Source organism: Ictidomys tridecemlineatus, chromosome 3 (genome assembly GCF_052094955.1).
Source record: "Ictidomys tridecemlineatus isolate mIctTri1 chromosome 3, mIctTri1.hap1, whole genome shotgun sequence".
Taxonomy (NCBI): domain Eukaryota; kingdom Metazoa; phylum Chordata; class Mammalia; order Rodentia; family Sciuridae; genus Ictidomys; species Ictidomys tridecemlineatus.
Window position 1 is genome coordinate 12,718,974 of NC_135479.1, and position 24,844 is coordinate 12,743,817.

Sequence of the window (24,844 nt, forward strand, 5' to 3'; positions counted from 1 at the left end):
TTGCTTAGCAGGCACAGGGCTCTAGGTGGGATCTCCAGCATCACAAAAGCAAACGGGTGTATTCCTTTGTGTTCCTATTTCCAGGGCCAGTTTCTGTCTCTATAGATAAAACAGTGGAACAGTGAACTCAGGAGAGCTGGGTTGACCTGTTAACCGAATGGTGCTGGGAATGAGCTGTGGGAAGCTTGACAGGGTTAGGTAATACCCATGAGTTTGAAGTGGTAGAAGAGCAAGCTGCAGCAGCCAGGGAAGGAGGAAGATCTCATCTTCCAGCTGTGCTCCAGGTGGGGAGATCTGCCTGGAGCTGGCCTCTGTGGGCCAGTTGTTTTCAGCTCTTCCTCCTCCTGGGAGACCTCCTGTGGTCTCTTGATTTGCAGAAATCACCATTGACTCCTTAAGGTTTAAGATCAAAACAAAAGACACCCACAAATTACCCAAATCAGTCTTTAAAAAAGCACCCCATAGGAAGCAAACATTTCAATAGATTGTTATCTAAATTATTAAATGATTCAGAGGGGCTTTTAGGGGTTTTATTCCACACTGGCCTTTATGTAGCAATAATTTTCACATCAAAGTGATCTTTTCAGATTGCTCTCCGCCCCTCCCCTCCTTGTTTTCAGATAATTATGTTGTCAGGGCAAAAGTGAAATCTTTTTTTGAAAACATTGCTTCCAGGGTGCCAGAAGCAAAGCACTTATAACTGCCCTCAATTTGCAAACAATTTGGGAGTTTGATAAGTTTTTAACAGGACCACGTTGAGTTCACAGAATCCGATTTCTTTGAAGGAAACAAAAAGGGTCCCGGTATTCTTTGTGGAAGTCTTGTTAGGAAACAGCAATCTGCCATTCATTCAGTCCCTCTGCAGAAGTGCCTGGGCGGTTGGCCAAGAGTTCCCAGTTGGGAACCTGAGCTAAGAAAAAGCCCCTGGTCACACTGGCAGATAAAAGACCTAGTGAAAGCTCAGAGGACAGGTGAAAAATTAGGATCTGGGAGCCAGAGGCTGTTAAACAAGGTGAGGGAGTAGCCAGTCAAAGCTACTGCAGCACCCACAACAGTCCTTGAGATGAGTCTGCAACGTGCAGTTTTAGAAATCCGAGGCTTTGTTCTCTCTGTATGTTTCTGTATTCTTTACTCTGAATTTACTATTGGATTGTAAAACAGTCCTGATAATGAATGGGGTAAAATGGTCTCACAAGGTCTATTTTTTTTTCTCCTGATTAAATGACTTCCTGGATTAAATCAAAGCAGTCCTGTGTGGTCGATCCAACTAGTACCTGGCTTCCTAAGACCAGATTCAAATCCAAGTGGTGTCCTTGCTGGCCTTAGGGTACTGGACAGGTTCTCAGTGTTCGAGTTCATTGTGTTGGCTCATTCACTAAACCCATGAACCATCAGTGCCCACAAACATGCAGTGACATATATGAGATAATGGTCCTCGTGCAAAATAAGTGTTCAATAAACTTGGTGCATGTGAAGCCTAAGGGAGTGGCCCAGAGGCTCCACTTGAGATGAATTCCCGGCATTTATAAACTCCCCTGCACCTTTCCCTCCTCCCACAGGGGACAACTCGGTCACATGAAATTATGATCCTGTACTGAGAGGTGCTTGGCAAATTGTCCCGCTCGGTCAGTACTATGAACTCAGAAATCCAACCATGGTATTCCCACCAGTACCATTTCTTTCAGAACATCTGGATAGGAATACGAAATTCATATAATTTTGGTGGTTTTTAACCTCCGAATGAATTCTGTGTATTTTGATTTAAATTACTGCTGCTGGTCGAGCATTTTGAAAATCTAGCCTCAATTATTGTCTATTCCTGTGACTTTTGACTTGGAACAAATCTCTTGGGATTGTGTGAGTGTGTGTGTGTGCGGTATCTGTATGGTGTGTACATTTCATGTTTTTCATTCATAAGGATGGAAGTGATGTTTCTTTAGATATGAAGATAGGCATACGATTTCAAAATCAAGCTTCTTGATAAATACAAAATTCTGTAATTCATTTTGAACCCTTTGGTTTAGTTGGTATTAGAGGAAGGGGGCCAGGGTCTGAGTCTTGCTCTCTGGGTCTAGTTCAAATCCTCTGACCGCCCCCAAAGTCTCTAGGTCTTAGTTTCTTACTCTGTGAATCGAGGGGGTTTGACTCTTTCATCAAATATGTCCTTCTGCTCTCTTCTGTCGGTCCTTGACTGGGGCCATCTTCCCAAGTGTCTGGAGGGTGGCTGGTAGACATCAGGCCAGACTCTGTGCTTTCTGTAATTAGGCTTGCGATCATTAGTCAATCAGAGATCTTGCCTAAGGCTTAGGTGAAACATTTAGGTGCCAGGTTTTACCGCAGCCTTAGGGGACCGCAGAGTGTCTAAGGTCTGGCTGTCTCCACTGAGCTTCGGTGTCTGTACCACCTCCTGAGGTCCCGGATTTCCTGCTGCTTCCTGAGGAGGACCACGTGAGGCCTGTTCAGAGGTTCCCCCATAAAATAGCAAGAGGGGCTCCTGGGGGGCGGAGCGGGGGAGGCTGAGCGCAATCCACAGCTGTGCAGGTGACCTCTTCCGTCCTCTTGTTAACCTCCCCAGGCCAGCTGGAGGTTGACTGGATCAGAGGAGTGGGCGCTGTGAGAAGGGTTAATAAGTCTGAAACATCTTTTTCACTCTGGGGCCTTGAGGTACTCAGTTCCTCTCCAGGCCTTTTTCATCCCTACCCCAGATAATCCAGGGAAATTTGTGGATTCCTTTAGCCACACACAATCCACCTGCCTTTGAAAATCCTCCCATACGGCTCTGTCCGCTCTTCTCTGGGAGAACCCAGGGACTGAATGGGTGGCAGCCCCCTGAGCGTTGGACTTCTCTGTCCTCTGAGTCTGTTGTCCCCACCCAGGGCATCCTCCACCTCACCCTCAGGCCCCAATGAGCTGCTGCGGCTCCCAGTGTCCGCCCTGCCTCCCTCCGACCCCCAGGCCCATCAGATCCTGCCGGGGACTGCAGTTTTTCTCAGATGTTTCACTAAGGTGAATGTCGAATTCACCTTCCAGACCAGGACACTCCAGGAGCAAAGGGAGGAGAGCCATGAATATCTGAACTGGGATGGGGGGCACATGCAGGGACTGACGGGCACACCTGGACTGATCAGGTGCACCTGAGCTGACCGGCACACCTGGACCGACCGGGCACGCTCGACACGTGGTTGCCCTGCTGGTCACCTGTGTGTGATCCCAGCCCTCTTGATGGCCAGCACAGTCCTCTGCCTCCACAGTGGCACAGACAGTGAAGGGATGGATGAACAGCGATGTTCTGCTGGTCTTCAGCCGGGTCGGGGGTGGCTGGTCAGTGGTTAGCGGTTCCTGAGTGCTCAGGCGCCGTGTGAGAGGAGCAGGCCTGAGCCCTGGGGGGTAGGTGCTGTTGCTTTCCATTTTCCTTTTTAGGGGAAGATACTGATTCTACATGACCGCGTGTCATTCTTTGTCAGCAGTTTTCTCTGGGGAGTATCCCTGAGAAGGGAATGGAGTGGGTGATGTGGGACAGACGGCTCGGGAGGCTCCTGGTGTGTCATCGAGCAGAGGAAAAACGGCAACCGAAGCCGGCAGCAAAGGCCGGGGGATTGACTTATGGCCACATGTGCCATAAACACACTTTGCCATTAACCATGAAAACGTAGAAGTATATTTGTTGTGATGAAAAGGTGTTTGATACATGGGTAAATAAAGAAGCAGACTGAAGAACATTGGTGTAGTAGAATAGGCTATGTGTACCGAGTCCTCACTGTGTGATGAGCCCTTGAATGCTTTGGTTCATTGAGTCCTCAAACCTATGGATTTAAAGTATTCTTATCCCTATTATCTGTAGCCCAGATATGGCAGGTGAGTCACCCAAGGTCACATAGCCTGTAAGTGTCCTTCAAGGCCTTTCTGCTTTAGCTGTCGTGCAGTACTCCACCTGTATCAGTAGCTATGCACTAATTTTTTTTTTCAAAGACTTGTAAGGATACATGTCAAAATGTCCTCAATGTTTATTCAAATGGTAAGAGTTTGGTTCCTTCCCTTCTTTGGATTTTCTCATTCTTCTCCCAACCACCAGTTATTCAGTCAATCAACATGTAATCCTAATCGTTTTCTAGATGTAGAAAGCTGGTTAACTGGTATTGCTTCTGCCTTTCTGGGGTTTATGTGGAGACAAAGAAGCTAAACCAGTTAACCATTGTAGGTACAATTAAAATCCTTCCTCCTGTTTTCCTTATCTGCTTCCAACCCTGGATGGCCCAGTTTATCTCTGGGCTTGTAACACATCAAGAACTCAAGCCTTTAAGTAGGTGAGAAGCCCGATTAAGTGGTCCTTGGGTTTTTAGCATCTAATCAGTTCATCCGGATCCTAGACAGTCCTTAGAGTTAATAAGGAGACCAGCCCAGTAACTGGCTAGCTACTTTATCTGTAAGGTGAGGGGTGTGGGATGGGTCCTAGTGGGGAAGGTGTCGGTGCTCCTTTGGTTGATGGCACCAGTTACATCTTTGGGGAGGGAAGGGGGCAGGCTGGGGAAGGCTCTGCTGCTGGGCAGGCCTGCAGAGGCCTGACCCCTCCCACTGACCACCACCACCACCACCACCACCACCTTAGTCCTGGCTGCAGCTCAGGCTCTCCCCCCACAACCTCACCTCACCCTGCAGGGGCTCTCCTCAATGGCTTTTTGGTGCACCAAGTGGCTTAGGTGACATGTAGCCCTGGCCTTGCTCTGGAGGATGCTGGGTGTCCTCCTGAGACCGTGTTGAGGTCTGCCCATCTTGCTGTTGGCAGGGTGGTGCGGCTGCCACCTCGGCCCTGCCATTCACAAGGCCTCTTGCTCACTGGTTACCATAGCACTGGCCCAGCCGGGGAGACTCCACCATCCGGCTTCCTCCTTCAGCCTCCAGTCCCCTCTGCACCTCAGCCCCTGAAATTAATGAAGCCAGCAAACAAGTCGTGGTCGACCTTGTTAAAGGGCATCGGGATTCCTGGTCTGCCGGGAGGTGCAGGGGAGGGTGTAATGACATCATCAGCACTGCCATTTCTCTGAATGTCTGCTCAGGGACACACCTGGGATGTGCCTCCTCCATTCTGTTGGGTCCTCATCCCTCTGTGGCAAGCAGCCTCTACGGGGTGGTAGTGGTTTAGTGGGGGTGCTTACCGTCCAGTGGGTGGATTTATGATGTGCTCTGTGGGGAGGGGTTCTGGTCAGCAGAAGTTCTGGAAAGATTAGGCAGAGAGGGAGAGAGGGAGCAGAGCTGAATTCGCAGTCAGTCCCGTTGTTGGTAGTAAGCACTTGAGGAGAAAGAAGTTCTCCAGCCTGGTTAAGGAATATGTAGGGGCTGGGGCTGGGGCTCAGTGGCAGAGCACTTGCATAGCATGTGCGAGGCACAGGGTTCGACCCTTAGCACAGCATAAAAATAGACAAGGAAAATAAAGCCACATGCTCTCCATCTACAACTACAGAAAAAGCCAAAAATTAAAAAAATATATCTATTTCTCCACCCTCATCCCCCCCCCCCCAAGACTCCAGCTTTACCCCACAGGCAGGTTTGATGCTGCACCCGCTGCTGAAGCCAGAGAAGGATCGGGGATGGAGGTTTATACTTCCTGGGTTGGCGTTTTCAGAAATGGAGCCTGTGGCACTTGGAGCTGGTCTGCTTCTGAATTTTGTCCTGTTAGTGGGTGGCCTCTTGGTGAAGCCTTTTGGGAAAAGGCATCCCGCGGACCCTGTGGCCCAGATGTTCTGCATAAGCTGTGCTCCTTTAACTGCTCCTTTGTTATTAAAGCTCTGGGGGCAGTTCCTGAGGGTGGGAGGGAGGAGGGCGCCTGTGTCTTTTCTGCTGTATTTAAACTTGTTCTGTTTCCTTTGGGCTTGTTTCACCCTTCAGCTCATCTGCCAGGGAAATGCTAAATTGGGGGAAATCAGATGCAGCCGCGAGGAGGTAAACAGATATGGAGGCTCAGAGAAGCTCTACCGAAATGTCACGCTCCCAGCACCTCGCACCGGCTCTGCCCCTGGGCGCCATAAGGACCTGGCCAGGGTCCCCCAGACAACTGTGCTGCTCCCTGCCTTGCCAGCATGTTGAGCTGTGACTGTCAACTGAGGTCACAGGTAACAAAGTGCCGGGCCCTTGTAAAAACATGATTTATGATCTCCAAAGATTCTATAGTTTATTTGATGCATATTTATTAACTTCCTTCAGTGTGCTGGGTATAAAGTGTTACCCATGAGCGGAGAAGCAGCCCCAGCCTGATGGAATAGTTTCATGGGCCCGATGGAACCTGAGTCAGCATCCTGGGCTGGGGCCCAGGAGCCTGCACCTAACAAGCCTTCCCTGTGAACCTGATAACACTGGAGTTTGGAAGCAGCCCCAGCACTGTAGGCAGAGCACACAGACAAAATAAGCCAAAGGTCACGGGCGAGGCTGGCAGAGGCAGCAGAAGGCCGCGGTAGAAAGGAAGCCGGTGGTCTGTCCTACTCCCTGCCTAAGGATTGCTGCACTGGATTTCAGGTGCTAGCACAGGTTATGCAGGCCTGGTGAATTGTCCTGGGCACCAGGAAAGGCTGGCCAGGGAAGGCCAGGCCCCCAGGCTGCTGGCTTCAGGTGACACTTGCAGGAGGAGCAGCCCAGTATGTCTAAGACGGAGAAGATGCTGGAAGCTCCAGCTTAATCCCCTGCAAGTCACCAAGCCTCAGGATTGTAGAGCACTGTCAATCTTCCTACGCTTTTGGCTGCTTGGAAAACTGGGGCCACCAAACAGGAATCCACTAGTCCAGATCTGTCGGGCTGAGCTAGTGTAGAAACCAGGACACGGCTTCTTATTTCTGTTACTAGTGATCACCGCATTTTGGTGTGGATGGATGAAAGGAGAGCCAGGAATTGCTGGTGGTCACACTGAATTGTGCCCCATCAGTGTAAATGTCCTTCCTTTTTGCTCTGCCACGTACGTCTCTTACAAGATTTGGGAGTCCATTCGTATGACATAAAGCTAAGCTGCTGTCTTTTTTTTTTTTTTTTTTTTTGGTACCAGGGATTGAAACCAGGGGAGCTTAACCACTGAGTCACATCCCCAGCCCTCTTTATGTTTTATTTTGAGACAGGGACTTGCTAAGTTACTTAGGGTCTTGCTGAATTGCTGAGACTGGCGATCCTCCTGCCTCAGCATCCAGAGTCGCTGGGATTACAGGTGTGCACACCCAGCAAAAGTTAACCCTCTTAAAGGTCTAGTGGTCTTTAATACATTCACGGAATCGTGAAGCTATGATGCCATCTTATTTTAGAACATTTTTGTCACTCCAGGTGGAAGCCTTGTACCTGTCGTCCTCCCTTCCCATTCTCCCTCTCCTCTGTCTCCTGGCAGCAATGGGGCTACTTTGTCTCTCTGAATTTGCCTGATCTGGACATTTCATATAAACATAATTATTCTACATGTGGCGCTCTGTGTCTGGCTTCTTATATTAGCATAGTGTCCTCAAGGTTCTCCATATTGTAGCATGAATCCTTCATTTTTAATGGGTAGTAATATTCCATTATATGGATGTGCCAGTTTATCCATCAGTTGGACATTTGAGTTGTTTCCATGTTTTGACTGTCTTAACTAGTGCTTTTGTGAACTTTCATTTGTCTGTAAGTTTTTGTGTGGATGTGTTTTCATTCCTCTTTGGTTTATGCTGCGGTCTGAAATTGCTGGGTCACATGGTAATTCTAAGTTTCACATTTTGAGGAATTGTCACCATTTTTTTTTTTTTTTTAAAGAGAAATTTCCCTGCCCCTTTTTTGTAGTGCTTGGAATCAAACCCAGGGCTTCCCATATGCCAGGCAAGTGCTCTGCCACTGAGCTTCACCCCAGCCCAGCTTCCTCATTGGACAGTCCTACCAGCAATGCAGCAGAGTCCAGACTTTCCACCTTCTCACCAGCACTCATGTTTCTTGTGTAGTCATCCTGATCGGTGTCTAGTGATGGTTCATTATGGTTTTAGTTTGCATTTCCCCAGTGACTTGGATGTTGAGCGTCTTTCCACATGCTTGGTGCCATATTTTGGGGAGAAATTCTCTTCAAATTCTTTGCCCTGTTTTAATTGGGTCGTTATTGAGCTGGATCCTAAACACAAGTTTCTTATTTATAGGATTTGCAGATATTTACGCCCATTCTGCCCATTGTCTTGTCACTTTGTTAGTGATGTTCTTTGAAGCACAAAACTTTAAAATTTCAACAAAGCTTAATTTCTTTCTTTTTTTTTGTAATTCACTATGCTTTTGGTTTCATATCTAAGAAACCATGGTCAAAATATAAGGTCAAGAAGATATTTATTCCAACGTTTTCTTCTGGGACTTTTATAGTGCTCCCAATTACACTTAGGTCTTTGATGCATTTTGAGTTCGTTTTTGAGATCTTTCTAATTTTTATTGTTAAAAGTAATCTTGGGTCAGGGTCATTGAAGTATAAAAGCTGATAAAAAAAATAGCTTTGAGTTTTCTAAAAAAGATTATAATACTCAGCTCTTTCCTGTTGTTGAAATTACTAGTCACAGGATACCAAAATTATAGGTTTGGTTTTTTTGAGGGAATAAATAAATGCCTCAATCTCAAATTAATTTTATTCTGAAATTGAGCTGACTACTAAGACGAGACCCAATTTAGGAAGTTTGTTTTGACATTGCCCCCAGTAAGCAATTCCAAGAAGCATGTAACAAAAATAAGAACTTAAGCATGCATGGATCACTTCATTGGGATTTTTAAAAAGTGTCATATTTAACATTATGGAAAACTCTTGAAAGTATGTACTTGGATGTCTGCCCATACTTCTGTAGATTCAGATATGCAGATAGAATTTATACAGCTTTAATCAGGGAGTAAGGAATACAACTTCTCAGATTCCTCATAACTTCCTTTTAAATTTTTTTTCACTTTCTTTTTAGAACTTCCTTTTTTAAAACAAGGAAAACAATAGTGCATATATGCCTCATGGGATTCCTGTGAAGATGAGTTGATGTATCTATATCTAGAAAGCTTAGGCTAGGGCTGACACTTAGTAAATGCTCATTAAATGCTTATTATCATTAAATATTCTCTTTATTTTAATATTCTTAGTATGCATTTCAGCCACCAGCGTAAATGGCATTTGTCACCTGACTTTACATACTGCTTCGTCTTTGAATTATATGTACATGTTAATTATGGTTTTAAAGGAATAATAAACAATTGTTGTGAATAATTGAATACTTCTATTTTTTTGTCATTTCATGATACATTCTTCACTTTGTTATAATAACCTGGATTTAGAAAATCCATTATAGAACTAGGTGCAATGGGATTGAAATCATGCTGGGTTTTCGGAGGGCACCCCTCATGGTCAGGAGCAAGACCACACCCCTGAGAATGCTGGTTGGTGTGGGACCTGAGTCCTTTCCTTGTAGTCAAAGGGAGAGGATTTTCTACTGCGGGTTCTGCTTTCTCCCCCAGATCAAAGCGGGGAGAGGTTTCTTTGGAGATTCAAGCCCTTCATAAGTCAGCTTTTATTGTGTGGGGGTTCCATCTCTCTTGTCCTCAAGGAGTCCCTGGTTTAGGGGAGCAGGATAGGTTTGTTTAGTGTGGGGACCACCAATGAATTCAATAATGAGTTCACCTTGTGGAAGGTTGATGATGACAAGTCCAAGGTCATCCAGGTAGAAATGCCTACGGGGCACCAGCGTCAGGAGGGTTGTGTAACTGAAATTCGAGATTTCGCAACATTTAGGCTGCAAAAGCAGCTTACAGGCCGGCTTGGACTTTATTCTGCATTTTGCTTGATCTTACAAGCAGCTGAAGGAATTTATCATTAGATGTGCTTATCTAGCATTGAGCATCAAAATAGATATGGATTTGCTAGCACATAACATTAAAATGAAATTTAAGAATGTCTGTCTTGTCTTATAGTTTTTAAGATTTTACTGCCCTGTTTGTTGGAGCAAGAGAAACACTTTCTCTGTCATTTTGTCTGTTATTCTGTGATTTTTTTTCCCCCTGCCCTGTTGTTTCCAAAGCAACAGCGTGTGGCCAGTCAAAACACTGTTTAATTCTTATTTGTAGAGCTCTGTAGTCATCAGGAAAGGAATGCTGGTGGTATGACGAGGCACTTCAAGGTTTCTGGGATCAGGTGTTTCAAAACATGGCAGCAAAATACAAAGTGTTGTCAAAGAGATGCAGTTTGGTGTCATCCTGTGTTCATCTCCTCGAGGAGAGCTGTGAGCAGGGATGCTGCTGCAGGAGGCAGAAGCAATTCAGGGAAGGAGAGGCTGTGCTTGGGGAGCTGCTGTATGGAGAAAACCTGCTGTCTTCCCAAGTCATGTCCTCACGGTGACCAGAGGAATGGGCCACCCGTGGAAGAACAAGGTCCCCTTGTCTTGTGTTCTTGACTGTGATGAAGCACTATAGAAGGACTTTCAGCTTTGAGAGTAAGTCACTAAATGTTGGCTCTTTGATTACCATTTATTTTTATTTTAAAAATTATTTTAACATACAGAACAATAAAACAAATTGGAAAGTAGAGCAGCTGAGTTAAACCTAGTGGTTCCCAATGGGAGTGGTTTGACAGTATCTGGAGACACTTCCTATTGCACAGCGGAGGCTGGAGGCATTCCTCACAGCTGCTGGTAGAGGTCAGGGGTGCTTCTCTGCACCCTGCATGCACAGGACAGACCCCCAGATGCCAGGAATGCCGAGGTGGAGCCATCCTGCATTCATCCCACCCAAACAGTAATAACCCACCCCTAACTGTATTCTGTTGCTATAATCCTTTCATTTTTTATTTGCATCATACACAATCATGTGCATAGCTTTTATATCTAGATCTCTTATCAAGTATCATGTCCTAATTAAAAGGGTCGTTGTATAATCCTCAAAATTTTGCAACCCATGTTTCTTTCCTGTACTGTTACTGTGTTCTAATTAACCGCTATTGCAAATGACCGGTCATGAACAGGTTTGCACGTTTGACTTTTTCAAATTTCCAAGGGTAGGATTTACAAATATTTATATTGTTTTCTCTTAAGGAAGGAGTAAATGTTTTATAATTCTTAGCAAATATTCCCAAGTTATCTCCTAAAAGCATGGTACTAATTTCATGTCATCAGCAATTCATAGACTTTCTATTGCCCTGTGCTTCTGCCAGGATAAAGCACTGAGGTTACTGTGGTGGGGGGAGACCTTGTATTTTGGTTAATTCAGTAGGCAAAATGATTAGTAATGCTTTTCTGTGCAGGTTGGTATGGGAAACGTGGTTCTTTCAATTTTCACTGGTATCATCTGACGCCATTATAAAACCATCTCTTTCTATTCAACCAGGCTTAATATGAGAATAATTCTAGAACGATAGGGTGTTACCTCTGCTTACTTCAAAGAAATTTATTACAAAGTAAATTGTCAATTCAACTTCTTGGAGGACTCTTAAAAGAACTGGAATCTTTCAAGCCTCGTGGAAAATCCTGTCAAATTCTAAGAACCAAAGTAAAATTATTCCTGATGAAACCAAGTTTCTACAGCATTTCATACACATTCTCTGTGGATGGCGACGCATAGAAGGGCCAATAAATGTGTTACATAGGAACGAATGAATTTGTGCCCACACTGTAGGGCACAGAGTATAATTTCCCCTGCAACGATGACAGAGGGTTGTAGTTGAAGGTTACCTTTTGGTATATTGTTGGCCTTGATGATCATTTGACATTGAAGCCTTGATGAGGAATAACCCTCACTCTCCTCCCTCCCCATTATATCATTTTTTCAGTAGTGATCCTGTCTCATGGAATAATGATTTGTCTGAGAGTAGGGGTTTAGAGACTCATTTTTGTTAAAAGCAGTGACTTTTCCTATACATTTTACTAATAGAATTGCGAGTATGAGAGGGCATAGATAAGCATTTGATTGTTTTGGAGTTTCCAAACTTAATTGTTACACAGCAGTATCCTTCTGAATTATGGAGCAGTTTTGCTGCATCTCGGGGGAAGTTTGCTCCCCAGGATCAGGTGGCCTTGTAATATGACGTCTAATGGGGCACCAGGCAGGGCTGGTACTGTCCCTGGCAAACACTGAACGAGGGTCATTCCCTTCCCTTCCTTGCTTTATGTTAGTCACTGGAGCTTTTACTGCCATCTGTCTCAGCTCATCAACCTAGAGGTTAAAATAGGAAAGAGAGGCTTGAATCAAGTACTCCAGATGCTCTGATGGTTTAATATTTGCTGCAGAAGACAGTTAAAGGCAATACTCTTTGGTCAATTTCATGAGAAGCAGGTGCCTGTCCCAGCCCTTTATCTGGAATTACTTCTAAATAGACCAGACACGTACTTGTGGGCTGACGTTGGTCATGTGGGTTTCTAAAGTGTTGGCCTTCTCCTGCAGCCAACCATCCGTGATGTGAAGCCCAAAGTTCTGTTCCTCGCTCTCTGGTATCATCCATAACCTTGCCATCTTTTCTGTAAATAACATCGAAAACATAAAGTCGGTGCATTCTCTTAATAGAAAATTCAAACAAAAACTTTTTGAAAGAGCAGTTCCCTTTCCCATGGACATATTTTGCAGAAGTTGCCACTTTGAGGTCTCCTGTGTATTTTTCCTGAGTGCTGCTTTTGTCTTTTCTCTGCCTTTTATTCTTTTTTGTTTGTTTGTTTTAACCTGCCTCAGATCACACCATCCCATAGTTCTGCATCTTGCTGTGTTTCACTAACAATTAGATGTTGGACCCACATCAGCACAGAGAGACACAACTTGCTTTGCAATTGTTTTGTAGAATTTCATTGTATGGATGTGTCAGAATTTAATTTGAGCAGTTCCCTATTGACAGGCATTGAAATTATATGCTGTGTTCTGCTGTTTTAAACAAAGCCGCAGTGAACATGTTCAGGAGGCCTGGGTTTGAATTCTGGCTCTGCTGGTTGCTAGCTCTTTGGTGTTGATGAAGTTGCTTCGTTTGTCTCAGTTTCCCTACTCTGAATTGAGGGTGACGATACTACTTACTTCACAGGATGGGTTTGTGGAATAAAATAGCTAATGCATATCCAAGGCCTTTGGAATACTGTCTGGGATACAGTGTTCAAATCATTAGATCTAGCTCTCTGCCTTTGTCTTTGCACACTGGAGAGCACGTTAGTCCAAATAAATACATACATACATACATAATGCACTTATGGGCTGGGGCTGTAGCTCAGGGGTAGAGTCCTCATTTGGCACATGTGAAACACTGAGTTCAACCCTCAGCATCACATAAAAATAAATAAAATAAAGGTATTGTGATTGTGTCTATCTACAATTTAAAAACAAATTTTAAAAATGTGCACTTTAAACTTTGGGTACACCCAATTGCTCTACACAGATGCACTAAGTTATTATTCTAGTAATTAAACTTTTGATCTCTAGGGGCTGGGGTTTGTGGTTCAGTGGTAGAGCGCTCACCTAGTGCATGTGAGGTCCTGGGTTTGATCCTCAGCACCACATAAAAATGAATAAATAAAATAAAAGTATTGTGTCCAACTACAAATAAAAAATAAATATTAAAAAAACTTTTGATCTCTAAAAAATAAAGTGTTTCTTTAAGCATAAGGCATGAAAGCAAACGTGTTCCTCCATTACTTCCTCCCATTTACATCTACTGTTGACCTTAGTACCTAATCACATGTCTTATGAAATGCTGGTGCGAAGATAAGTGCACTTCCCTTAGGATGTGGGTTCCTAAACTGTTGGCCTTCTCCTCCAGCCAGTCATCCGTGATATGAAGCCCAGAGTTCTGTTCCTCCCTCTCTGGTGTCATCGATAACCTTGTCATCTTTTCTGTAAATAACACTTGAAAACATAAAATCAATGCATTCTCTTGATAGAAAATTCAAACAAATAAAAACTTTAAAAAAGTATAGATTTCCAGTGGTCTTTGCTCTATGGTTGAAATTTTCTTCCTCATTTTAAATAAAATGTGCCCAAGAGATTAAGGGTCCCTTTCTGTGTGTGCCATGTCGCTTGCTGATGGTAAATGGGCAGGTCCATCCTGCTTGATGAACAGTGTTGAAAGATATCTGGATGATTGACATTCCTAGATGAACTCCTTTCCAGTGGGTAGGGCTAGAGGACACAGGGAGTGGAATGCCAGGTTGCAGTCAGATATGTGGTCTTGGATTGGTGAATAACAGCTTAGCAGCCATGTGAGCAGAAAAACGTGAGGTTTCTTGACGCAGTACCAGCGAGGCAGGATCTGCCATGGGTCAGGTCAAATCTAAAAACTGACTATTCTTACTGTGAAGGAGGACTGGAAGGAGAGAGGGGCAGGCAGCCCAGGGGCTCCTGGCAAAGCCAAGGTGTCAGCATCCTGGGAGAGCTTCTGTCTCCGGGACTTGGTGACCTCTCTCCTTTTTGTTTTTGTAGTCGTAGATGGACAGAATGCCTTTATTTATTATGTGGTGCTGAGGATCGAACCCAATGCCTCAGATGTGCTAGGCAAGTGTTCTACCACTGAGCCACCACCCTGCCCCCTCCTCTCCTTTTGGTAGAAGCTCCTGATGAGTAAAAGGGGCCTTTCATTCTGATCTTCCTGCAGGGTTAAGAGTCTTTGGGAAAGTGACTTCATGGGCTGGACTCTCACCTGCTTGTAGCATCCTTAGCATCTCTACAGATATGCCCGGGTTTGCTCTCAACTGTGACTCTCCCCACTGGATACCTGCCTGCTCCCCATGGGAACCCCACAGCTGTACATCAGCTCAGTAGCTCACTGAGAAGGAACCCCAGGAGGTGGACAGGAAAGCCACCTTGCGGTCATCAGCGCGGCCAGCCGGTGCTGGGGATTTTGCAGATTGTTACCTGTTCACCTTGGGTAGGAGCATTTCCTCTCTCGTGGTGCTCAGCTTAACTGTGGCGCCCCGGCCCCTTTTGCAACTGTTCCTATTCTGAGATGCTGAGAACTTTGTCTCCTCTTTGGCAGCCTCCTTTCTTGGTGTGAAGTGGTCATTGTTTTTTTAAAGAGGTGTCTCCATTTTTTAAGAAGTGGAGCAGAAAACCTGGCTCTGGGTTTAAGGAGTGGGTGGAGCTGTGGAGTGGGGAACCAGCACACTTACTGGAGACCCCGGGCTGGACCTGGCTAAAGGGCCCCGACTATAGTTTCCCTGATGACATTATCACATCATGAGGCTATGAAGGTTGGGAGAGCAGGGAGGAAGTGAAGTTTGGAGCTTTTCATAAAATCAGACATGCTTTCGTCACTTTGTAGAGAAAGAATTTGGAGCCAGATTGGCTCTGCGAGATACTACTTGAGTTGGTTTACATTTACCTCTTATTGGTTACAGTTCTCTGAGAGAATTTGGAGAAAGCAGCAACCCTTTCCCTAGAAAAAGGTATGCACAAAAATGCGCGTGAAGTTAAGGGGATTGCAAGCCCTTGAGGCTGTCTGCACCGTGGGGCAGCTGTCTGAGGCTGTGGCTGGGGAGACTTGCTCAGGTACAAGCATTTGGTTGGTCTTTGGAATGTCCATTTCTGTGGCCTGACTAGCCTCTGCCCAGCACCCTCTTGTGCCAGTGGACACCTTTGTAGGATTATTGTAAGGAACGAGACAATGCACAGTGATTTTCCCCTTAGCCAGGCTTTCACCATCTGCAGTTCCAGTTTTATCCATAGTCAACGGCGGTTCAAAAATATTAAATGGAAAATTCTAGAAATAAACAGTTCTAAGTGATGTGATAAGATCTTGTGTCATCCTGACCAGGGTGTAAATCATCCCCGTGTCCAGGGGGCCCATGCTCTGTAGGCCACGTGCCCATCAGTCATTCAGTTATCAGATCAACTGTGATGGTGTCTCAGTGTTAGTAGTCAAGTAACCCTTATTTTACTTAATAACAATCCTGAACTGTGAGAGTAGCAATGCTGGCAATTTGGATATGGCAGAGAGAAGCCATGAAATGTTTGCTTTAGGCAAAAAGGTGAGCAGTCTCCTCTTAATAAGGAGAGGGAAAAACATGCTGAGGTTGCCGAGACCTGCAATAGGTTATTGCTAGTCGCTCACGGTGCCTAATTTATGTTCAACTTTATCATAGGTAGGCATGGATGGAAAAAACAGTACACAATGGGGGTGGCACTACCTGTAGTCTTGGACAGCCACTGGGAGTCTTGGAACATATCCTCCTCGGGTAAAGGGAGCCTGCTGTGCAGGAAGAAAAAAGCCAGGTTGTACCTGGTGGACAGAATCAACTTTTTGTGTCATTTTTGATGTCATTGCTGTCACCCTGAGCCAGGGCAGTTGACTATGCATGGGTCTGATGTACCATAGTACTGTGCAGCTGTTTGAGCCACAAGACTGCTGCTTTACCCATCCTGACTGACCAAGGGGTACCACTTTTTGTGACCTGGGCTAATGAGTTTGAAAGTGGTTTAAGAATACAAATAACAATATTCCTAGAGCAAATATGGGGGATAGGTACGCTTATATATTGTTGGTAGGACTGTAAGCTAGTACCACCACTTTGGAAAGCAGTATGGAGATTCCTCAAAAGATTAGGAATGGAGCCTATTTGTTGGAATTTATCAAAAATAACTAAAATCACTACACTGTAGTGATCTATGCATATCAATGTTTATAGCAGCACAACCCACAGTAGCCAAGTTGTAGAACCAGCCTAAGTATCCGTCAGTAGACAAGTGGATGAAGAAAACATGGTGTTTATACAGAGTGGAGTTCTACTTTGCCATAAAGAATGACATCTTTTTTTCATTTGCTGGTAAATGGATGGAACTGGAGAGCATCATGCTAAGTGAAATAAGCCAGACCCCAAAGTCAGGAGTAGAATGTTTTCTTTCAGATGCAGAAGCTAGAATGAATGAAAAAAAAAATGGACTTTGTGAAAGTGGAAGGGAGGAAGGGAGATCTGTGGAGACCAGACAGCCGACCAAGGGGGAGAAGGGAGGAGGGAAGGGGAAGAATCCGGGTTATGCAGTTGGCCTAATTATCCTGTTTGCATGAATATGTCACTTTTGTATTAAACTAAAACATTCCATTAAAAAGATAAATTGAAGGAAGACCAATAGAGTAGAAAATGGGGATCAGAGAAAGGGAGGAAGGTGGGCAGGGGAAGGGGAAATGAGGGGATTTAAATGGATCTAGCTGTGTTATAGGCATTTATGAATGTGTCAAAACGAACATCACTTTAGGTATAAAATATAATGCAGTAATAAAATAAAATTAAAGTGGTGGTCTGTTGTTTGATACTGGTTGATAAGAAAACCTAAAATTCCATTCATATGCACAGTCCTAATGTTCTTTCATAGAAGGGATTAGGAATTTACCCATGTAAAATGCAACAAGTGCTGGCTTATCCACTTGGAACAACATAAATCATGGAGGGTGGATCATATTATAAGATATATATTTTTTTCTTGTATTCTGGGATGCTTATAATAATATAAATGCTCAAGTTAGTAGTTTTGTATTCTTAGTCTTCTTGGACCACAATAGCCAAAATTAGGTTGTATGAAATAATTTTCTAAAGGAAAATATATCCCTGAGCCAACAGCCAAATAGGAGGACAGAAAGGAAGAACATAGCTCCGGCTCCCACTCAGCTTTCTGTTTCTTTAAAGGAATACTTTTTATCTAAAAATAAAGAGAGGCCACATCGTTTCCATAGATGTCCCCCCCCCCCCATATCATCAACATCATCTGCAGTGATTTTTGAGGTGGTGGAGAGGAATTTTCCTGTGATCATCAAGTTGATGATAGTGAGGCATCTCCCTTTCCGTCCTGAGCAGAACCTCAGCCACATCTTGTTCAGATGACTGCTGTGGGGGGGGGGGTGCCCCAAAAGGAGCTTCTCAGAGACCTCTGTGGGCTTCTCCCACGATTGAGACTTCAAGTGCCATATGCCAAGCCTCCGGGAGCTCATTCTCTCTGAGGAGGCTGAGCAGGAGGAGGCAGGTAGGCAGCTGCACTGCCCAGCCTCGAAACGGGAGGAACAGGGGAGGCTGGCCTCACCTCCACTGCAGGAACCAGTCAGACAAGGCAGAAGCCAGTCCCAGGGGGCCATGAGTATGCCAAGGTGTGGGTGGCACAGGAACTTGGCCACCCCAAGTGCCTCAGAGATGAAATCCAGCTCTCCTGAGGACTAATGGTGGGATCTCTGTCTGGAGCAAAAAGGGATTTCCTGCTTGAAACCTCAAGTCGACTCATCTTCAAATTAAAAACACTGATGAGGGCCTCCAGGTGTTTTCTACCTCCCGCTCCATCAGTCTGTGTCAGTCACCTGTGTGGTGCGAGTTCTGGAATGAGCTGTGGTAGGAAGAGCATGTCAATCACTAGGAGGACAAACAACCCAGTTATTGAACCATTAGTAATTGAGCACCGACTTATGTTATTTCATTTAAAAAAGTTTATCTTTTGAAAATTTTCAAACCAGTGGAAAAGTTGAGAGTACAGTGCAGCGAATAGTCACATTCCCTGGTCAGGATCCGCCAGGTGTCAACTTGGTGACAGGTCAACTTGGTGCACCTGTCACCTCTCACCCCACATGTGTGTGCACATACATGCGCACATGCTCATGTGCATATATATACATACCCTCCTCTTTGGCCAAATCATCGGAAAGCGAGTATTCCACCCCTAACTACTGCAGTCCTATGGAGGGAATAGGACATGCCACTTTAGAGTGTTGTTATGGAGGAACATAGTGCTTTGGGAACACAGAGCCCAGGAAAGATACTTTTCAAAAGACTGGAGGATTAGACTTGGCTTCTTAGAGAAGGTAACATCTGAGCTGAGCACGCAGGCAGACACCAGTTCACAGGATCCGTGTCTAAAGTTTCAGCAACAGGGAAAAGGTGCCGTCTTTCAAAAAGAGCTTACTACCTTCTTGAGGCCTCATTCAGTGTAACCATATTTGGAGCTTTTGCTTTTATGATCCCTCTGTGGTTTTGTACTAACCACACTTATTATTTCCGCAGCCTCTCAGGGGCTGTCATTGAAAAAGTGCCTTTAATTTTGCTTGCATCCATGAGGAGGTTTATTAATGTGCAGGGGGCTGTGCGGACCAGGGAACTGTTTAGTCAGCAGGGTCTCCTTGCTCCACAGAATGCTCATAAAGGCCCAGTGACTTGGGGTGACCAGCAGATCCAACTTTTGCATCTTTTGCGTCTTAATGATAGCTGTGGCTTAATTTTGTAATTATGCTTAAGATTTCTATGCATCCATAAATAAAAGGAAATGTAGGCTATTCCAAGCAGTCAGAACTTTAGCTATTTCTACCATCTAATGAAGGGTTTTGGGAAATTTAAAAACAGCTGAAGCATTTGGGGGACAGGGACACTTTCCAGTATCTAGAGGTATACATGATATAAGCAAATATCACACTCCTTGGACCAATGAGCAAGAGAAAGACACTTTGAGGCCTCTTAAGCATTTTGTTGGCTAAATAGTAGTGTTATATAAAACAAATATTAAATATTGGTTTGGGGCAGAAATAATAGCTTGTGTCGTCAGATAGAGGTGATTCTAAATTTTAAATCAGTTTTTAGAGCATGGACCACTCTGGAAAGTGGCAGGGGTCACTCTGAGCAAATCCAGGCATTGGTTTTGGCTTGTATAATCTCCTCCTGAGTCCAGTAGGATGAACCACTCTGGGGTTCTGCTCGGCCTTCTAACAGGTGACTTCCCCAGGAAGTGTATGGCAGGTCTGGAGAAGGGGGCTGTGCAGGGTAGTGGCTGAGACCTCATCTTTTTTATTATTATTATTATTAATTGTCGATGGACCTCTATTTTATTTATTTATATGTGGTGCTGGAAATTGAACCCAGTACCTCACACCTGCTAGGCAAGCACTGCACCACGGAGCCACAACCCCAACCCCTGAGACCCTATTTTGGTGCAGCCCTGGCTTCCGGTTATTTTTTCTCCTCTGGGTCTTGGGCTTGTCTGTGTGTCAGACACTGGCCTTTGCTACCTCAGTGACATGCTTCTCCTACACACACACACACACACACACACACCCCAGACTTGCACTTGTCTCAATTCAGTAGACACATTTAAAACCCAAACAGAAACACACCTCTGCTTGCTAGAGAGTGGCTCTGATGGACAGAAGGGGCCCACCATTTCCAGGCAGGGACTGGCTTGAGGTTAGGGTCCCTGAGTCTGGGTTTGTGTGGAGTGCAGGTTGAGCCCAGGGCTGTGCTCCAGTGGGTGGCCAGCTCTCGAGCATGGGAGCTAGGGAAGCTGCCCTGCGGAGCTCTCTGGACCGGTCTTTCCAACTTGGGCCTGACCAATGGGCCCAGGTGGGGGTAGGGTTGGCTTTTTTGAATAAAGGAGACCCTCCAGTGCCAGCCAGACATCTGCAGAGGTGAACACTTGATTAGGGCAGGTGGAGCCGCAGCGCATGCATGTTGGGTACCATAGGTGAGAGAAGCCATTTGGGGATTTTGGGGATTTTCGTGGGCCAGTTCAAGAGTGACAGCTGAGTTGGGGAGGCCGTGAGGGAGCAGCCTAGAAAGGAGACCTGTGCTCCCCACATTCAACACCCACTCATCCTGGAACCTGCAGGGGAAAGTGGAGGCAGTTGGGGAGAAAGTCTAAATTTGCAAGGAAAGATTTACAAGCCGAGTATCAGGCGGGGAAGGAAGCAGTCCGTGTGGCATGAGCATTACTGATGTCGGTCTGGTCATTTATTTGTGGTCTTTCATTCATCATTCATAACCTCCGCCTGGCACCAGGCACACCTGCTGGGCTGTAGGTGCCGAGTATTTATCTGTGCACAGGGTGACCAAGCCCTCTTCTAACGGGGCTTCCGGTTGGTGGTAGGGGGAGAGTCATGATGGGTAAGACAACCCCAGAAGCAGACAGGGTCATTTCAGTCGGTCGCACCTGCTTCAGAGAAAATGAACAATGTGACGGTGTAACAGTGGGAAACAGCAAGGCACATGCATTGAATCATACATTTTTTTTTAAGAAGCCACACTGTAAAAAGCAAGAGGAAACAAGGAAAGCTAATTTAAATAATACATTTTAATGTTACTGAATGTATCATAATGTTATCATAATATGTAATCAATATAAAAAGGAAATAGTTTGCATTAATGTTCTTGGCATCCATCTTCCTGAATTTGGCGTGTGTCTTTTGCCTGGAGCAATCTCGTTGGAGTAGGTGCATTTCAAGTACTCAATAGGCACACTTGACTAGGGGTTTTTGGACAGTGCAGGCTTAGTGAGGGTGGGTGGTGGTGGCAAAGTGGTCAGTTTTATCAATTGAGTACAAGGAGCCGATGCTACTGCTAATTTTGTTTTGTGCTGACTGCTGATATGCCCCTACACCAAGGTACATTATTGTTTCTGTCACAATTTCAGCTGACTAAAACAGCTCCTTTTGTGCTGAGGGTGTAACTCAGTTGGAAGAGTGCTTGTCTGCCATGCACGAGGCCCTGGGCTTGATCCCCAGCACCCTCAATTAATAAATAAACTACTGCACACATGGAAGTCTACCTGTGGAAACGGCTGCATGGGAGGGACACTCCAATGTCGGTCTGGTCATTTATTTGTGGTCTTTCATTCATCATTCATAACTAAAAGTGGAGACCATCAGAACTAACAGTGGAGAGACTGCTGTAATCATTGAGAGGATGTTTTGGGATTTCTGGGGGTCACATTCTATCAGGGACCTAATTTTCCTGTACAGGATAGTTTGTTGTAGATTCTTTCTTTCCCCACTCCATTCCTTAATAATGATGGGAAGGAACTCCACCAACTTCAAGTTGAACCTGAAAGTCTCCCACTGGGAGAGATAATTGGCACAGGAGTGGAGCTGTTTTTAGCATGATTTCAATACAGGTTTAAACTGCTGTTTTGTTGAATATGGTAGCTATTAATTTTTAACGTAAGGTTATGGTTACTAACTATAGTTCTTCTCCCACCCACTAGGAATCTCCTGGCTGGGTGAAACGCTACTTGTTGAATGGAATGAAAATAATTTCCATCTGAGTTTTTTGGGATCAGCTGCAAATCCAGGGGTTGCTTTAGAGTTTGGTTTATGAAAGAAGTCTTGGAAAATACTGGAGCGTTTTGTGTATGTGAAAATTAGGGTTCTGGGATGGGGCCTGGCAGAAACTGCTTGCAAATATAAGATGAACCTTTTCAAAAATTCACCTTCCCCTGTTTCTTGTGTAAAAGTAATACATAGTTTTACCCTGCTTTTTTACATGTACAAGTATGTTCTTAAATATTTTTCCATAAGGCATAGTACAATGGATATAGAATATTCTATCTTATGATATATATATATATATATAAATTTATATATATAATTTTTTTTTCCTGACATGGGGTCTTATTATTATTGCTCAGGCTGGTCTCAAATGTATGGGCTCAAGCCTCCCAAGTAACTAGGACTACAGGCATGTGCCACCAAACTGGGCTTTGTTTTGTCATTTATTTAAACTTTAGTTGACCCTCTGTTGTACCCTCTCTTCCCCATTTTTCATGATTAGAAGTAGTGCTGGCTTGAACATCCTTCCGCTTAAGTACTTTATGTGAATATCTAGTTATTATAGTAGAAATTGCTAGAAGCAAAAATTTTGGGTCAAACAATATGTCAAACACCAACTTGTATAGCAAGTACTGTTATTTTCTGCATTGTATTGATGCTGCCATTAAAGCTTCGAGTGTTTAGATAGTTTCCATGGAGTCACACGGCGAGGAATAGGCAAAGCTGGGAATTGAATTGGCTCTAGAGCCCACGTGCAAAAGTCCTTGAGAACGGGAGGGAAATGAAGCAGACTGAAACCAGCCCAGAGCTTCTCTCTCTCTGCCACGTGCAGGATGACTCCTACTCTCAGAGGGAAATGGAATAAGTCAGGTCATGGTCGTACGGTGGTCTTCAACCCCAGCCACCTCTTCCAAGTGGATAGTGGACTTGAGTTTGTTGTAGCAGAGAAAAGTGTTGGATTGACCTGGAAGATTGGCTGCGAAGGATAAGTGCATATAGGAATTGATCCTAATGAGAAAGAGGTGTGGGTGTGGAGAGAGATAGGAGGGGGAGGGAAGTTCCCTGAGCTTCTGCAGGACTGGAAGCTGGAAGTCAGGTGGTGTAATCAGGCCATGGGAAGTAAATCACAGAGGGAGGGTACTCCCTGTGGAGGGTAAGCATAGGTACTCAGGGTGGGCAGAGAGCCATGGCATCTTAACTAGCCAACAGGGGAGGCAGATGGATGATGGGGAGGTGGGTGGCATCATGCTCCTGGTACGTTCTTGTAATAAGTAAAATTATAGCATAATTTCATCCACTCATTGAAAACAAGGTTATGCAATTAGGGTCCTGCTGCTGTTAAAAGCTTCCAGAGATTTTAGTGCACTGGGCAGACAGAATGATGATGTTTACTTTAAAAATCAAACTTGTTCTCTTTCCAGAGACTTAATTTTATTTAATGCTCAATTTTTGTGCTTTACTGGTTCTGTATTTTCTTGTGTAGATGAAGATCCAATTTAGAGATGAATCTACGGGCCGTTTGGCTATGGAAAGCTCAGGAATGATGCTACCGTTACCTAGGATGGACAGCATTGATGGACCCCTTGATGCATAGCATTTTCATGTGGAATTGTCATGATTTTTGTAAGAATCAAGAGTTTTATCCCACCCCTCCCCATCATAATTTCTTTAAAGCAATCAATGAAATGTTGGGTGCTCTTCTTAAAATTTTTCAGTTATTTATTTATTGACTTATTTATTTTGAGAAATGGCATCTAACATAAAAACTTACCACCATAACCATCTTTAAGCATAGAGTTCAGTGGTGGTAAATATAGTCAGAGTTTTGTGAAACTGGCCTCTGGAACTTTTTTTTTCATCTTGCAAAACTGAAACTCTCCGCCCATGAAACAACAACTTCCCATTTCCCCCTCCAGCCCTTAGCATCCCCCACTCCACTTTCTGTTTCTATCAGTCTGACTACTTTAAAAACCGTCTCTTGCAGGTGGGATCCTACAGTAGGTATCTTTGTGACTGGCCTGGTCTCTTCCAGGTTCCTCCATGCTGGAGCAGCGACCAAATGTCCTTTCTTTTTAAGGCTGACCGACATTCCTTTGTATGTATAGGCTGTATTTTGCTCATTCTGTCCGTGGTGTCTTGGTTTCTCCCAAGACCTGGCTGTTGTGAATCTTGTTGCTGTGAACGTGGGCATAAAGCTTACCTCCCCGAGAGCTGGCTTTCAGTTCTTTTGCATAGGTACCCAGAAGTGGCACCGCCGTATCATTTCATGGCTCCGTGTTTAGTTTGCAGGAGCCTCTGTGCTCCCTCCTATCTGACACATTTTACAGTGTCAGCAACAGTGCACCAGAGTTTCAGTTTCTTGATGTCTTTGCCAATATTTGTCATTTTCTTGATTTCTTTCTTGTTGGAGCAGCCATCGTAATGGCTGTGAGGACCAGCTTTGGTTTGCCTACTTCATCAAGTGTTCTGGTACCTATAGGCATATATTAAAATACTGTGGTTTGAGATTTATTTATTTTTGCTGCTATCCTACTCCAAGGGAGGAGGATTAAAACATTAACAGTCTTGCTACTTACACGGTAGCATGCATTACATATTTATTGATGACATGTGCAGAGAATTCATACCTGGGAGACATTCTGAAATCATTTCAATATGGTGTAATGTCAGAAATTTTCAAAGCCTGAGAAGCTTGTGCTACCCTCTAAAACATGTCTACCTGTCAGTTGAGCCTACAAAGGAGATCCTAGTCCTGATGCTGAATTTGTTGGGGAGATGAGGAGATACCTAAAAGAGACGGACTCACTGCTGTGTAACACCAGCACAGCTGTGCATTGTCTAAGAGTGCTTCAGGAACAGGCAAATGGAAATCCCAAAGTCATG

At 44.6% G+C, this 24,844-nt stretch overlaps 1 protein-coding gene and 1 non-coding gene across 3 annotated transcripts in view; both read left to right on the forward strand.

Annotated features, from left to right (window-relative positions):
* The window catches only part of Prkca (protein kinase C alpha), a 401,933-nt gene that overhangs the window by 56,389 nt on the left and 320,700 nt on the right, over nt 1-24,844 (forward strand). The window lies entirely within an intron of this gene.
* On the forward strand, nt 21,354-21,426 carry Trnag-gcc (transfer RNA glycine (anticodon GCC)). Its single transcript has one exon. It is a non-coding gene; the product is annotated as a tRNA-Gly (tRNA).